This window comes from Hermetia illucens, chromosome 3 (assembly GCF_905115235.1).
Source record: "Hermetia illucens chromosome 3, iHerIll2.2.curated.20191125, whole genome shotgun sequence".
In the NCBI taxonomy this organism is placed as follows: domain Eukaryota; kingdom Metazoa; phylum Arthropoda; class Insecta; order Diptera; family Stratiomyidae; genus Hermetia; species Hermetia illucens.
Genome location: NC_051851.1, coordinates 94,222,875 through 94,235,458, shown reverse-complemented (window position 1 = coordinate 94,235,458; position 12,584 = coordinate 94,222,875). Strand labels below are relative to the sequence as shown.

General features: G+C 40.7%; 1 protein-coding gene across 2 annotated transcripts in view; it reads right to left on the bottom strand.

The window, feature by feature from the left end:
- Positions 1-5,044, bottom strand: part of LOC119651325 (fatty-acid amide hydrolase 2-like) — a 66,037-nt gene extending 60,993 nt beyond the window's left edge. Inside the window, exon 1 of one of the 2 annotated variants that reach the window (XM_038054861.1) lies at positions 4,818-5,044. The gene's annotated coding sequence lies outside the window, so the exon portion shown is untranslated. The remainder of the gene's footprint in view (positions 1-4,817) is intronic. The other variant, XM_038054863.1, reaches the window with a different exon arrangement.
- Between the last annotated feature and the right edge of the window lie 7,540 nt (positions 5,045-12,584).

Sequence of the window (12,584 nt, the reverse complement as noted above, 5' to 3'; positions counted from 1 at the left end):
ATCAACTATGTGGATTATCGAACAGTTATGAAGGGTTTTCACCTTTTGGTTCAGGTATTTGTTGTTTTTTTTTAATGAATTAATTGGTTTCCTTTTAACCTATTATAACTACCAGAAATTGAGCACTTTGGATAAAGTGAGGTTAACAAAATTTTATCGCAGTGAAACAGAGATTTATTTTTTGTAAGAAAGTTAGCACATTGATTTATATATGCTAAAATTGGAGAAAAAGTGAGTTAAGCAGCAAACATTTTCTTCTTTTCTTTTATTTTCGAAAATAAACTTTTTTTAGAATTAAGTTGTAGTTACGATTCAACGCAGTTTTTAAATTATTATGATCTTGCGGTGTAATCACAATGTTTCTTTTCGACTAAAACTCCTCTGACATAGAATTGTATGGCAGCGTTTGACGGGTCATTTTGAAACATTCTGTACATAATTAAGATTTTAAGTCAATCGGGCGAGACTTATTCGTTATGAGTTTAGGCAATCTAAAAAATGCAATTATGAGAAAGATGCTTCAAATTTTCGGTATGTTCGCATTGGAGGAGGCCTCTCCTCTGTCGACATATGCATACAGGCATCTGAGCGGATCGAAAATGGGAGGAGGGTTCTTTGAGTACTTCGATCCCCCATGCACTATAATACAAAAATTCACATGTCCCTTTCCGATGCGTGGGTGTGCACTGGATCCTGAAAAATAAACAAAAAGGGAATTTCCGCGAACCTACCTAAAAAAATAAACAAGTCGGAATACCGGAAGCTGGCGCTTCGGATATAAAGGTTTTGTGTTCATCTTACGTGAGAAACTTTCTACGCACATTTTTCCGCATATGGCTAGAAATCCAAGATATTCCTTCATTTTTTTTTTTCAAACTACAAGACGAACATATTACAGACATAGATATTATGCTCATCCTAAACAAACATTCCCTATTGCCGTATACTGTATTCTATATCATCATCATCAACGGCGCAACAACCGGTATCCGGTCTAAGCCTGCCTTAATAAGGAACTCCAGACATCCCGGTTTTGCGCCGAGGTCCACCAATTCGATATCCCTAAAAGCTGTCTGGCGTCCTGACCCGCGCCATCGCTCCATCTTAGGCAGGGTCTGCCTCGTCTTCTTTTCCTACCATAGATATTGCCCTTATAGATTTTCCGGGTGGGATCATCCTCATCCATACGGATTAAGTGACCCGCCCACCATAAACTATTGAGCCGAATTTTAGCCACAACCGGACGGTCATGGTATCGCTCATAGATTTCGTCATTGTGTAGGCTACGGAATCGTCCATCCTCATGTAGGGGGCCAAAAATTCTTCGGAGGATTCTTCTCTCGAACGCGGCCAAGAGTTCGCAATTTTTCTTGCTAAGAACCCAAGTTTCCGAGGAATACATGAGGACTGGCAAGATCATAGTCTTGTACAGTAAGAGCTTTGACCCTATGGTGAGACGTTTCGAGCGGAACAGTCTTTGTAAGCTGAAATAGGCTCTGTTGGTTGACAACAACCGTGCGCGGATTTCATCATCGTAGCTGTTATCGGTTGTGATTTTCGACCTTAGATAGGAGAAATTGTCAACGGTCTCAAAGTTGTATTCTCCTATCCTCATACTTCTTCGTGTTTGACCAGTGCGGTTTGATGTTGTTGGTTGATTCGTCTTCGGGGCTGACGTTGCCACCATATATTTTGTCTTGCCTTCATTGATGTGCAGCCCAAGATTTCGCGCCGCCTGCTCGATCTGGATGAAGGCAGTTTGTACGTCTCGGGTGGTTCTTCCCATGATGTCGACATCGTCAGCATAGGCCAGTAGTTGGGTGGACTTGAAGAGGATCGTACCTCTTGCATTTACCTCAGCATCACGGATCACTTTCTCGAGGGCCAGGTTAAAGAAGACGCATGATAGGGCATCCCCTTGTCGTAGACCGTTGTTGATGTTGAATGGTCTTGAGAGTGATCCTGCTGCTTTTATCTGGCCTCGCACATTGGCCAGGGTCAGCCTAGTCAGTCTTATTAATTTCTTCTTCAGTCTTTCTATTCTATATGTTTGTATATAAATTGATCGCACGCTTATTTTCGATTTACTTCGTGCATAAAGGTATACATATGTACATAAAAAGTACGTATATTGAATACCGCCTGTTCAATGTACAAATATATCTATCTGAATTAGGCACTACTCCGAAACTTCATTTACATATACATATAAATAAATGATATGTTATGATGACGTCATACACGTTTTAGAATGCACGAAATTAAGCTAAAAGGTAAAAGTTTCACCTTCTATAACTTTGTTAATAACAGTTGGATTTCCTGCAAAGTTATGCCCTATGTTATCCTTTATGCAAGTGCCAAATTTTGTAGTTCCAGCATGAACTTAACGGGGATTTTACGGCTAAAATATGGGAACATACTATGTGGATGTACATATTTTGAGGGTTATATTTCATTTAGATATACAACTATGATTTTTTTAGCTCGAGCGCACGCGTGGATCCATAAAGCTCCGGACCAGAGTGCCGCGATTGAAAGGGAGAGTCTGCGACGGGTTACATCCTCGATTGATGTTCTTCCTGCCATAGATGTACAGTAAGGCGCGGCTTCTAAGGTTTCCTCCCTGCCTTTGCATCTGCAACCTTTTCAATAAATGTCAAAACTAAGACTGACTTCGAAAAGTACAAACCGAGACCTTTCATTCAATTAGCCACTGTATGCTTGAGCGTTCACAGTTCCCGCCTTTACACCAAATTTGGTGTCAATTGCTATAATCGTTTCCAAGAAAAATGCGTGTGATAGACAGAAAGATAGTAAACCGATTTTAATAAGGCTTTGTTTAACACAAATCCTTAAAAACAATCTCCTCTTATGTCCAGCGGATCAGCCGTTCACTCCATCAGCCGGCCCCTGTCCCGGTCATTTCTGATTCGACTGACCCGGACCTTGAACTTCAATTCGGCTCAGCGGAAGCAGAACCCAACTCAAATTTTTCCACGGCTAAATGCTCTAGCCTTGATCAAACGTTGTGTATATGTACATACATTCAATAATACGTAACCGGGGCAAGTTTAGGTAGCAGCAGAAAAAGTCAACGTAAATTTATCCGGATAATGTTTGTTAGTAAATTGAAATTTGCAATTGGCTGACCAATAGGAATTAGGTGATTGAAAAGGCTACGTTTCTACTAAAAGTTAAAATACTTCACTAGGAGATACATCCGAATTGCATTCCTTAAACTACTACCTGGAGAAAATTGAATTAGTGCGTCGGCTTTCCTTAGACAATGCTTTGAAAGGACGGCCTTTTACTTATGGAACTGCTCGGTTTCCTGGGAGAGGTATTTGTCAACAAGGAATCTGAACGCTTTCTGCCTTTAGAAGTCGTCATTAGATTGACAAAAGCCTGAGGTCGATGGAGGGTAAACCGCCTGAGAGTATGGTGGTATATGGATGGTATATGAAGCCTGAGTGCTTTGAGATATGATGGTTCTTATTTGTTAATGGATCTACTTATATACAAAAAGTCATTTCCACCAAAAAATATCGGCATACAATATAATAAATACGACATTCTCTGCAATCTAATCGGCGAAAAAAGCAGCTAGACACTGAGTACATCCTAATCATAGCAATGAGGTAATGGATATTAAAAAGACGGTTTTGGCAAGCATATCAAAAAGAAGATACCCCAAACCTATTAACTACAGGTCTTGACACTATTAGGAAACGGGAAAGGTGACGGAAGTGTCAAAATTTATTAAGGAAACGAGGAGCCAGGTAACAATATCTAGCAGATAATTCGGGGTCGTAACTGGTAAATGATCAAAAAGGAAAAGCAAGAAAACTCCCTTGTCCAGAGTGTAGCTTGATGTACATGCAGCATTAAATAAAATAGGTTGATACTTCTCCGCTTAAAGATTATATAAAAAACACCGAAGTAGAGAGCAACCATAATGTGAACAGGAGCAAAACAGGAATAGGACACCAATTGATATATGCTCCAGCGAAACTAGATGCCTTTGAGAATTTTTGCAGCTTTAAAGTACTGTGGGAAAAAAGCTGAACCTAAACACATTTATTCCATTGTGTTAAAAAATTACTCCAACTCGTTAGGTGCGTTAGGTGTCTACATTTGAATTTCAGGAATAAATATTCCGTACCAACTTAGACGCTGACCTCAGTTATATTCACAGTAAGTTAATGTGTTATTTACTTATAATAAATATTCACTATATGCAGCATCTACGAGGGTGCGAAATATAGAAAGATTGGCATAAATTACAGGGGGCGATATTCCAAAAGCGGTATTGCGTTTTAAGCAACATCTTTCAAGTTCAAATTTTGGCTGTTTTCCAATTTGGGTTAAAAAGCAGCTAAACAGTTCTGCAGGATCTTAACGTATACGTATACGTACATATACGGCTATTAAATCAATCTATCTACAAATCACTAAATAGATGACTATTGTTCGTAGTTATATTTGCCCAGCTACATTACTAATATCTCAGTTTTTCACGAAATACCGCTGGAAGCATAATTTAACATCGTTTTGCAAAATTCCAACCTTTATTTATAGAAATATAATTAAAACTTGCAGGAAATTAACAAAATATCCATAATGGTTTCGGCAAACAATAAAACACCAAACAAACATGAATGGGTGCCGGTCATAATTAATTCATTTTTAAATTTTCTCACCAACTCCAGCTGGACCCGCAGTTATCGCGTTATTCACGTAATTGCAGAGAAATATTAATAAATTCACGACCAGAAACGAAATGAAGGCGACGAAAATAAATCTGGGATTGTACTCACGCTTTTCCGCTTATCAAGATTGAAGTCGTCTTGGGATGCTTTCTCCCGTTCAAGAAGTTTGGCCCCGCACTCGGGCTGCGCTGGCTGCCGTAGATCAACTTTTTATGTGTTTTCTAGGAAGAGAATATCAGAGTCTCCATGAAAAATTATTCATTTAATTAACGCCACAGAATCGTTTGTTGTGCGTTGCCGTTGACACCGACGCTTATCAACAAATTGGAGCATCCGTAACATCTGCGGCGCCCTCTTATAGCAGCGCTAGCACGTTCTCTGTCTGGGCTTGGATTAGATAAATTATGATAATAGTACGTACTCCTATCATTCTTTCCGTAAAGATACTTGAGATTATTCCGCTGTAGATGGTTGTTTGCAAATGTGCACATACGTTTTCAACTAGTTTCCAGCTTGAAGGTTATCCGCTGTTTGGTCAGTTTCGATTGTCGTATCGCGAATTGAATTTGATACTTCTAAAGTTTTTTCAGAAGATTCTGATTCATTATAGAAGTCGGGAGCGGTTCTAGCGCTTCGTAAATATGCTGCGATACAAGTTAATCTGCATAATTGATAAATTTTGCTTTCTTGAATGGAATCTGGATTTATTACTGATTTTGTCTTCCGTATAAAGCTTTTTTGATTATATCGGAACTGGTTTTGCTGATTGGTTCTGAGAAAAGTGGTTTCTTATTTCCAAAGTATGATGAAATTTCAGATGCAAAAATAATAAAGAATATTAAGATACAGATGGCGCAATATAAATAGAGAAATAACAATATAAATAAAGAAGAAAGGGCAGTTTTGGTATCATATATTATTTTGAAATACATATATCACGACTAGCCGCGGATATTATGAAATGAGTTTAGTTTCTGTATATGAGGTGACAAAAAGATAATGCATCTAAATAACAAAGATGTGTCATTTTAAGGGGGTCAACCCGTGTGAAGGCTGATTTTTTGGCTTTTTTAGAAATTATCAATATTAAATATCAGAAAATCACTTTCCCCATGTATAGATATAGTGTAATCTAGTTGGAATTGACGAAAAAAAAAATCGATTCCGCGGATCCGACACACGGGGTGACCGCCTTAAGTGTCTTTAAGGGACCAGTACCGGTTTCTAAGGCAAAAATGACAAATAAATGGTTTTCTTCTTGTTTATTTTATTGCAGTAGCTTTTGCAATTTTTTTCATTATAATAATTTACTCTTCAAAATTAAAATTTTTGCATTCTTTATGTAATTCTGTAGATGGCATTGAAGTGTACCCCTCGAAAATTACATCGCCACATGGCGCAGAGATTATCTTAGAATTGGCAAGTCTAAAACAAAATTCGAAAAGTTTTTGAAATTAATTTTAAAAACGAAATGTCGGACATCTGAAAAAAAAAGTCTATAAAATCACGTTTTTTCCTTCTTTTTTCTCGTGTGTAATATTCTGGTTGATTATAGCAAAAAACCGTCATAACAAACAAAACGCTTCAAGAATTAGAAACAACTATCGAGCGGATGCAGAGATTAACTCAGCATCGATTAAGAAATACAAATTTGAGAAAAACGCGTTTAAAGTTTTGTTTGCATTTATTTTTTATGTATTTACAAGAAAAAAAATTTAGAACTTGCAATTGATTAATCCGCAATCCCTGGACCATATAAAAGCGATCCTGAACATAGATATTGCTCTTCTTCTTTTGGTCATAGAGATTGGTAAGCACTTCGTCCAATTATGCAGCACATTTCCACTAACAGCTTTAGGAGAGTTGTTCGTCCTTTGTTGAAAATGACCAATGATATATAAGTCGCCAGTTCAGTAACATCCCGCCCTACAAACGTACAACTCTTTCTTATTGTGTGGTTTTTCCCAAACATCGTTTGAGAAGTTCATCATTTGCCAATTTTTCGAAAGCTGGTTTTATATATTGTTGGACCTCTGCATTTAGGGCTGGTCTATGTTTGTACAAAATGGCATCTTTAGCGCATATCTTACACTGTAACATGTCAACGCCGAAGTACCGAGGGAAAACGAGGTTATACTATAACTGTGACTTTCTTGGAACTTAGTATCAAAATTACTTGATGATAATTTGCTTGTCGAAGCACCTGTAAAATCAGTGCTTTGTTCAGCAGTATGCAGATTTCCTTTAAATCCACTAGATTTTTTATAATTTTTTTTCATTTTGAATGCGTTTTTTTTTGTACCTCTTTGATATGGATTTTTACCCCATATACTTCCAAATACAAACTAAACACGTGAGAAAGGGTTAACGTTTTGGTGTGTGGTGTATACAGTGTATACATATAGAATAACGGTATTTTAAAGAGAGGATATGAGCAGCCCCCGAAATTGACCAGGCTGCCTCTGGAACGTTGAAAATGCCCACGCGTTAAAGCTGCTACAACTTTCTTAATTTTTCGAATTTAGGAAATTATTTCTGAAAGTGCAAGAAATCAATATATGTATTTTTTTAAAATTATAACCGGTACTACCATGTTAATTTTGGTATTTGAAAAGCGAATGTAGCGATATCGTCCATTGAAGTGAATATGCCTCTCTGTAATCCAAAGTTTTTCATCTACAAAAGCCATTCGTTCTTTAAGATTTAGGGTTAGAAGTCGATTGATTTTTCGATTTTTCTGAGGAGATATTTGTTCGATAACATTTAAGTTTGGAGATTGAGGTGGTGGATCAAGAACATGCCGGCAATAATAAAGTGACCACAGTTGAGCATTTGCAATTTAAAGTGAATTCGGGTTAGTGTCTTTCCCACTTGCCCCCACGTACTCGCGGAGGGCAATCAGACCCGAGTCTGCAAGGAACTCATATAAGATGGCCCTTCCGAAGAATTCTCGCCGGGAATACCATGGGAAGCGGGATCGCCTTCGGAGAGCATATGTTATAGGAGAATTCTTGGAGGATGTGCTCTTGGCCCGGTTATTTGTAGTTGGTTCCCTTGTGGGAGTTTTATGGTTATTGTGCCCATATCATGGGTAGAGCTTAAGCATCGAGTTGCGCTGCACAACTCGGGCGCTGTACCCCTTAGTTGCGGCAGAGGTCTTAGATAAGCCTCTCATCCACTGGTATTAATGTTGAGCCTGCACTCAGTACAAACCAGTACTACTGTGCCAGTCATGTTCGTTGATGCGCCGGTCACGGCGAACGCCAGTTGAAGATCGCTAATGGGGAAATCAATTTCATAACGCAGTTCACCATTGGCTAATAGCATTAAGTGGAGGTATTGGAATCGTGGTCCTAGGGCAAAACGTGGACTGTTACCCACGATGGAGCATAAAACCTGGGAAACGCCTGCTGAACTAACACCAACAGCTCTACTACCAAACTCTATCTCCACCTCCATGTGGTGACCGCTCTTTCTTAACGAAAAGCTGCAGACGGGGAAGGATGAAGGCGAGTCTCTCGCGTCTAAAAACCGGACAAAATGTGCCAACTGGTCCTCCAGGTGGGGGTCGGGTAGGGCTGATAACCCTACACGAAAAACCGAAGTTACGAAGCCACAACAGGAACCTCGGACTAGACGGATAATACAACGACGAACCCGGCAACGACAAAGGAATAAAGAGTTGCTCATTTTTTCATGGGACATGCGCTCCCTGTACAGAGATGAAGCTGATGAGCAGCTAGCTGATACCCTGTTCCAATATAGCGTTGCTGTAAACGCGTTACAGGAGATACGTTGGACAGGGACCGGTTTCCTTGATAAGAGCCACTAGACAACATATTAAAGCGCCATCCAGTAAACCATGTGCTCGGAGTAGGTTTCTCAGTCAGGCGAAAAATGAAACCTGCTGTTATCGGCTTTGAAAACATAAGCAAACGGCAATGCACTATGCGCTTGCGAGGCACATTTGGAAATATAAGTCTCATTAACGTTCGCGCCTCTACAGAGGAGACTGCAGAGTCCGAGTAGAATACCTTCTACGAGGCAGTAGAACGAGCCCTCGAAGCGTGCCCTAGATTTGATATCAAAATCATACTTGGGGATTTTAACAGCCAAGTAGGGAAGGAGCCCGTATTCAGTCGATGCGTTGGTTTCCATAGCTTGCATCAAAATACAAATGAAAACGGACTGCGGATTATTCAATTAGCAGGGTCACACGAAATGGTTGTTGGAAGTACCTGGTTTGCGTGGAAAGTGATCCACAAACATACGTGGGCCTCTTCAGACGGGACCACCATATTGACTACGTGTTGATCGAACACCGTCACCTTTCAGCCTTGATGTCAGAACATATAGGGAGGCCAATATAAACTCGGTTCACTATCTCGCTGGCATGGTTCTCCGAGCTCGAACAACAACACCACCCAGAATCCCCTCTGACAATCAAGTGAGAGTTAACACTGAAGCTATTCACAACACAGCCCTCCGCAACACCTATAACATGGAAATGGATGCTGCAATAATCGCAGTCAACAGAGATCCTGGGGATGAAGCATCAACGAATGATCTTCACAATCCGCTAAGGTTATCATGGATACGCTACAAACATACTTGGCCCCAACCGTAAACGAGTCGCTGCATTTTCAAAGGACGCGGCACGCGCGGAGACTTATCACCAACTTCGGCGAGCGTAGAAGCGAGAAGTGAACTCGAAAAATACAGGGAGCACCCGCACCAGCCGCGGAAGTTTTACCAACTAGTCAGCAGGATGAAGCCTTACACACCTCGATGTTCATCCTGCCGAGACAAAGAGGGAAATCTGATTTCCAACAGAATGGGCATATTGGAGTGATGGGTTGAATACATTGATGAACTACTGAACAACCAGAACATCGGCGAGTTGGAGGTCCCATCAACCGAAGACGACGGACAAATACTGCTACTACCAAGTATAGAAGAAACAGTCCGTGCAATTCATCGGCTTAAAAATCTGGCGCCGATGGAATTACAGCCGAATCGGTCAATTATGGAGGCGACCAATTACACCAAGTGGTTCATCTACTTGTGGTCAAGGTGTGGGACAGCGAATGCCTGACGACTGGCAACAAGGCATTATCTGTCTCATACATAAAAAGGGAGATATTACACAGTGCAGCAATTATAGAGGTATCACGTTGCTGAGTACCATCTATAAGATATTCTCTGCGATCTTGCTAGGCTGGATAGCCCCATGCGCCCAGAACATCACTGGCCCATACCAAAGAGGCTTTACTCCAGGCAAATCAGCAACAGATCAGATTTTCTCTCTGCGGCAAGCGATGGAAAAACTGTTGGAATATGGATAACAGTTGCACCATCTATTCATCGACTTTAAAGCCGCCTATGATAGCATAGCCAGGGTGAAACTTTACACGGCCATGAGAGAATTCGGTATCCCGACGAAAATAATAAGACTGACTAGGCTGACCCTGACCAATGCGCGAGGCCAGATAAAAGCAGCAGGATCACTCTCAAGACCATTCAACATCAACAACGGTCTACGACAAGGGGATGCCTTTCATGCGTCCTCTTTAACCTGGCCCTCGAGAAAGTGATCCGTAATGCTGAGGTAAATGCAAGAGGTACGATCCTCTTCAAGTCCACTCAACTACTGGCCTATGCTGAAGATATCGACATCATGAGAAGAACCATCCGAGACGTACAAACTGCCTTCATCCAGATCGAGCAGGCGACCATTGGGGCGAGATCTTGGGCTGCACATCAATGAAGGTAAGACAAAATATATGGTGGCAACGTCAGCCCCGAAGACGAATCAACCAACAACATCAAACCGCACTGGTCAAACACGAAGAAGTATGAGGATAGGAGAATACAACTTTGAGACCGTTGACAATTTCTCCTATCTATGGTCGAAAATCACAACCGATAACAGCTACGATGATGAAATCCGCGCACGGTTGTTGTCAGCCAACAGAGCCTATTTCAGCTTACAAAGACTGTTCCGCTCGAAACGTCTCACCATAGGGTCGAAGCTCTTACTGTACAAGACTATGATCTTGCCAGTCCTCATGTATTCCTCGGAAACTTGGGTTCTTAGCAAGAAGAATTGGCCGCATTCGAAGGAAGAATCCTTCGAAGAATTTTTGACCCCTTACATGAGGATGGCCAATTTCGTAGCCTATATAACGACGAAATCTATGAGCGATACCATGACCATCAGGTTGTGGATAAAATCCGGTTCAATAGTTTACGGTGGGCGGGTCCCTTAATCCGCGTGGATGAGGATCCTGGCCGGAAAGTCTATAAGGGCAATATGTATGGTAGAAAAAGAAGACGAGGCAGACCCTGCCTGAGATGGCGTAGGTCAGAATGCCAGACAGCTTTTAGGGATATCGAATTGGTGGACCTCGGCGCAAAACCGGGATATCTGGAGTTCCTTATTAAGGCAGGCCTATACCGAATACGGGTTGTTGCGCCGTTGATGATAATGGTGATGAATGTAGTTCTAGAGTCCATCACAGTTGGAGGGGTCGTGACAACCTTAAGATATTATGTCATCACTTCCACCGTTTTCCTAACCGATTGAGATGATCGCCTCAAAAACACCGACCGCAAGCAATACGGACACCGAACGGGGCCTGCAATGTAATTCACTAACTTAGTACCATTTCATTGCCTTCTCAGCATAATAAATTGCAATCGGATCAATTTGATCTAATTAAAAAACTTAGAATTTGGCTTCATCAAATGAATAATCAATTTATGCACAGAGGAAATTTAACTCATATCAAAATTGTGTAAATATGTAGATTAATTCTCATTTTAATAGGAGTGAGCCTTCATTTCAGACAAAAAATGATGTAATTAATCCAACGTTTCCCCAAGTTGCCTTAGTATCATCAAAGGTGCTACTGGTATTAAGTAAATAAATATTTGATTTCTGAAACTTTGGGCTAATTTTACTTCTATTAAAATAAGTTCCCAGTAACTAGCAGAATAAAGAACACGAAGGACAAGAAAATGAATAGATTCCGTATTCACTCTCTACCTGCCTCATCAAAAAGTTAGGTGTTTAAGAGAGCCCGTGAGTGTGTAATTTATTCGTGCTGGCTGAGCAAAATGACGTCACCCGCATTTTTTAACCCTGGCTTGACGATAATATGTTAAATTCGGAGCTCCCGAAGGCTATTCCATTTTCTGCTGTGGCAGGAACAGGTCTGTCTTATGTAAGTCCATTGACGGTGGGGTTCTTATTGCAATAAAAGATACATTCCACGCTGAAACCGCCCTCTCCTCCTCTGGTTCTCCTTATGATTGAGTTGTCTTACCCTCCTCCCCGCCCAGCTCCCTTTCATTGCATCTTGAATTTACGGTCCCTTTGTTTGTCACTCTCATCTGCATTAAGAATTGTTTCGCAGTTTTTCGGAACTCCTTATTTCCTATCCACCCTTTTTTCTCTGCGAAGATTCTAACTTCCCCTTCTCAACTGGTTTGTATTGTGTTGTATTGCATAACTTTATTTCTCTTCCACTCTCCTCTTTTAAGATTGCTTGCTCTACCTTGCAATTTGACACCATCAAAAAATCCTTGGACTGCACTCTTAATTTTTTCGTTTCCAACCGCCACCTTTCCATACTTCCATGCTGAGTTTCTTTGTTCAAACTCCAAAACTCGTGTAAATCTGCTAAGTACAACTTCTACAAAGTCAACTTTGACGGTCTCAACTCAGCCAGCTAACTTCAATGCAGCATGCCACAGCAATGCAATCCTAGAGAAGAGGAGAACTGAACTGGTCTAACAATCTGTACTTCAAAGGTGTTAGAGTTTATTACAGACTGGCAGGTTTCAAAAGAAGTCTTATTCTCAGCTCACCGA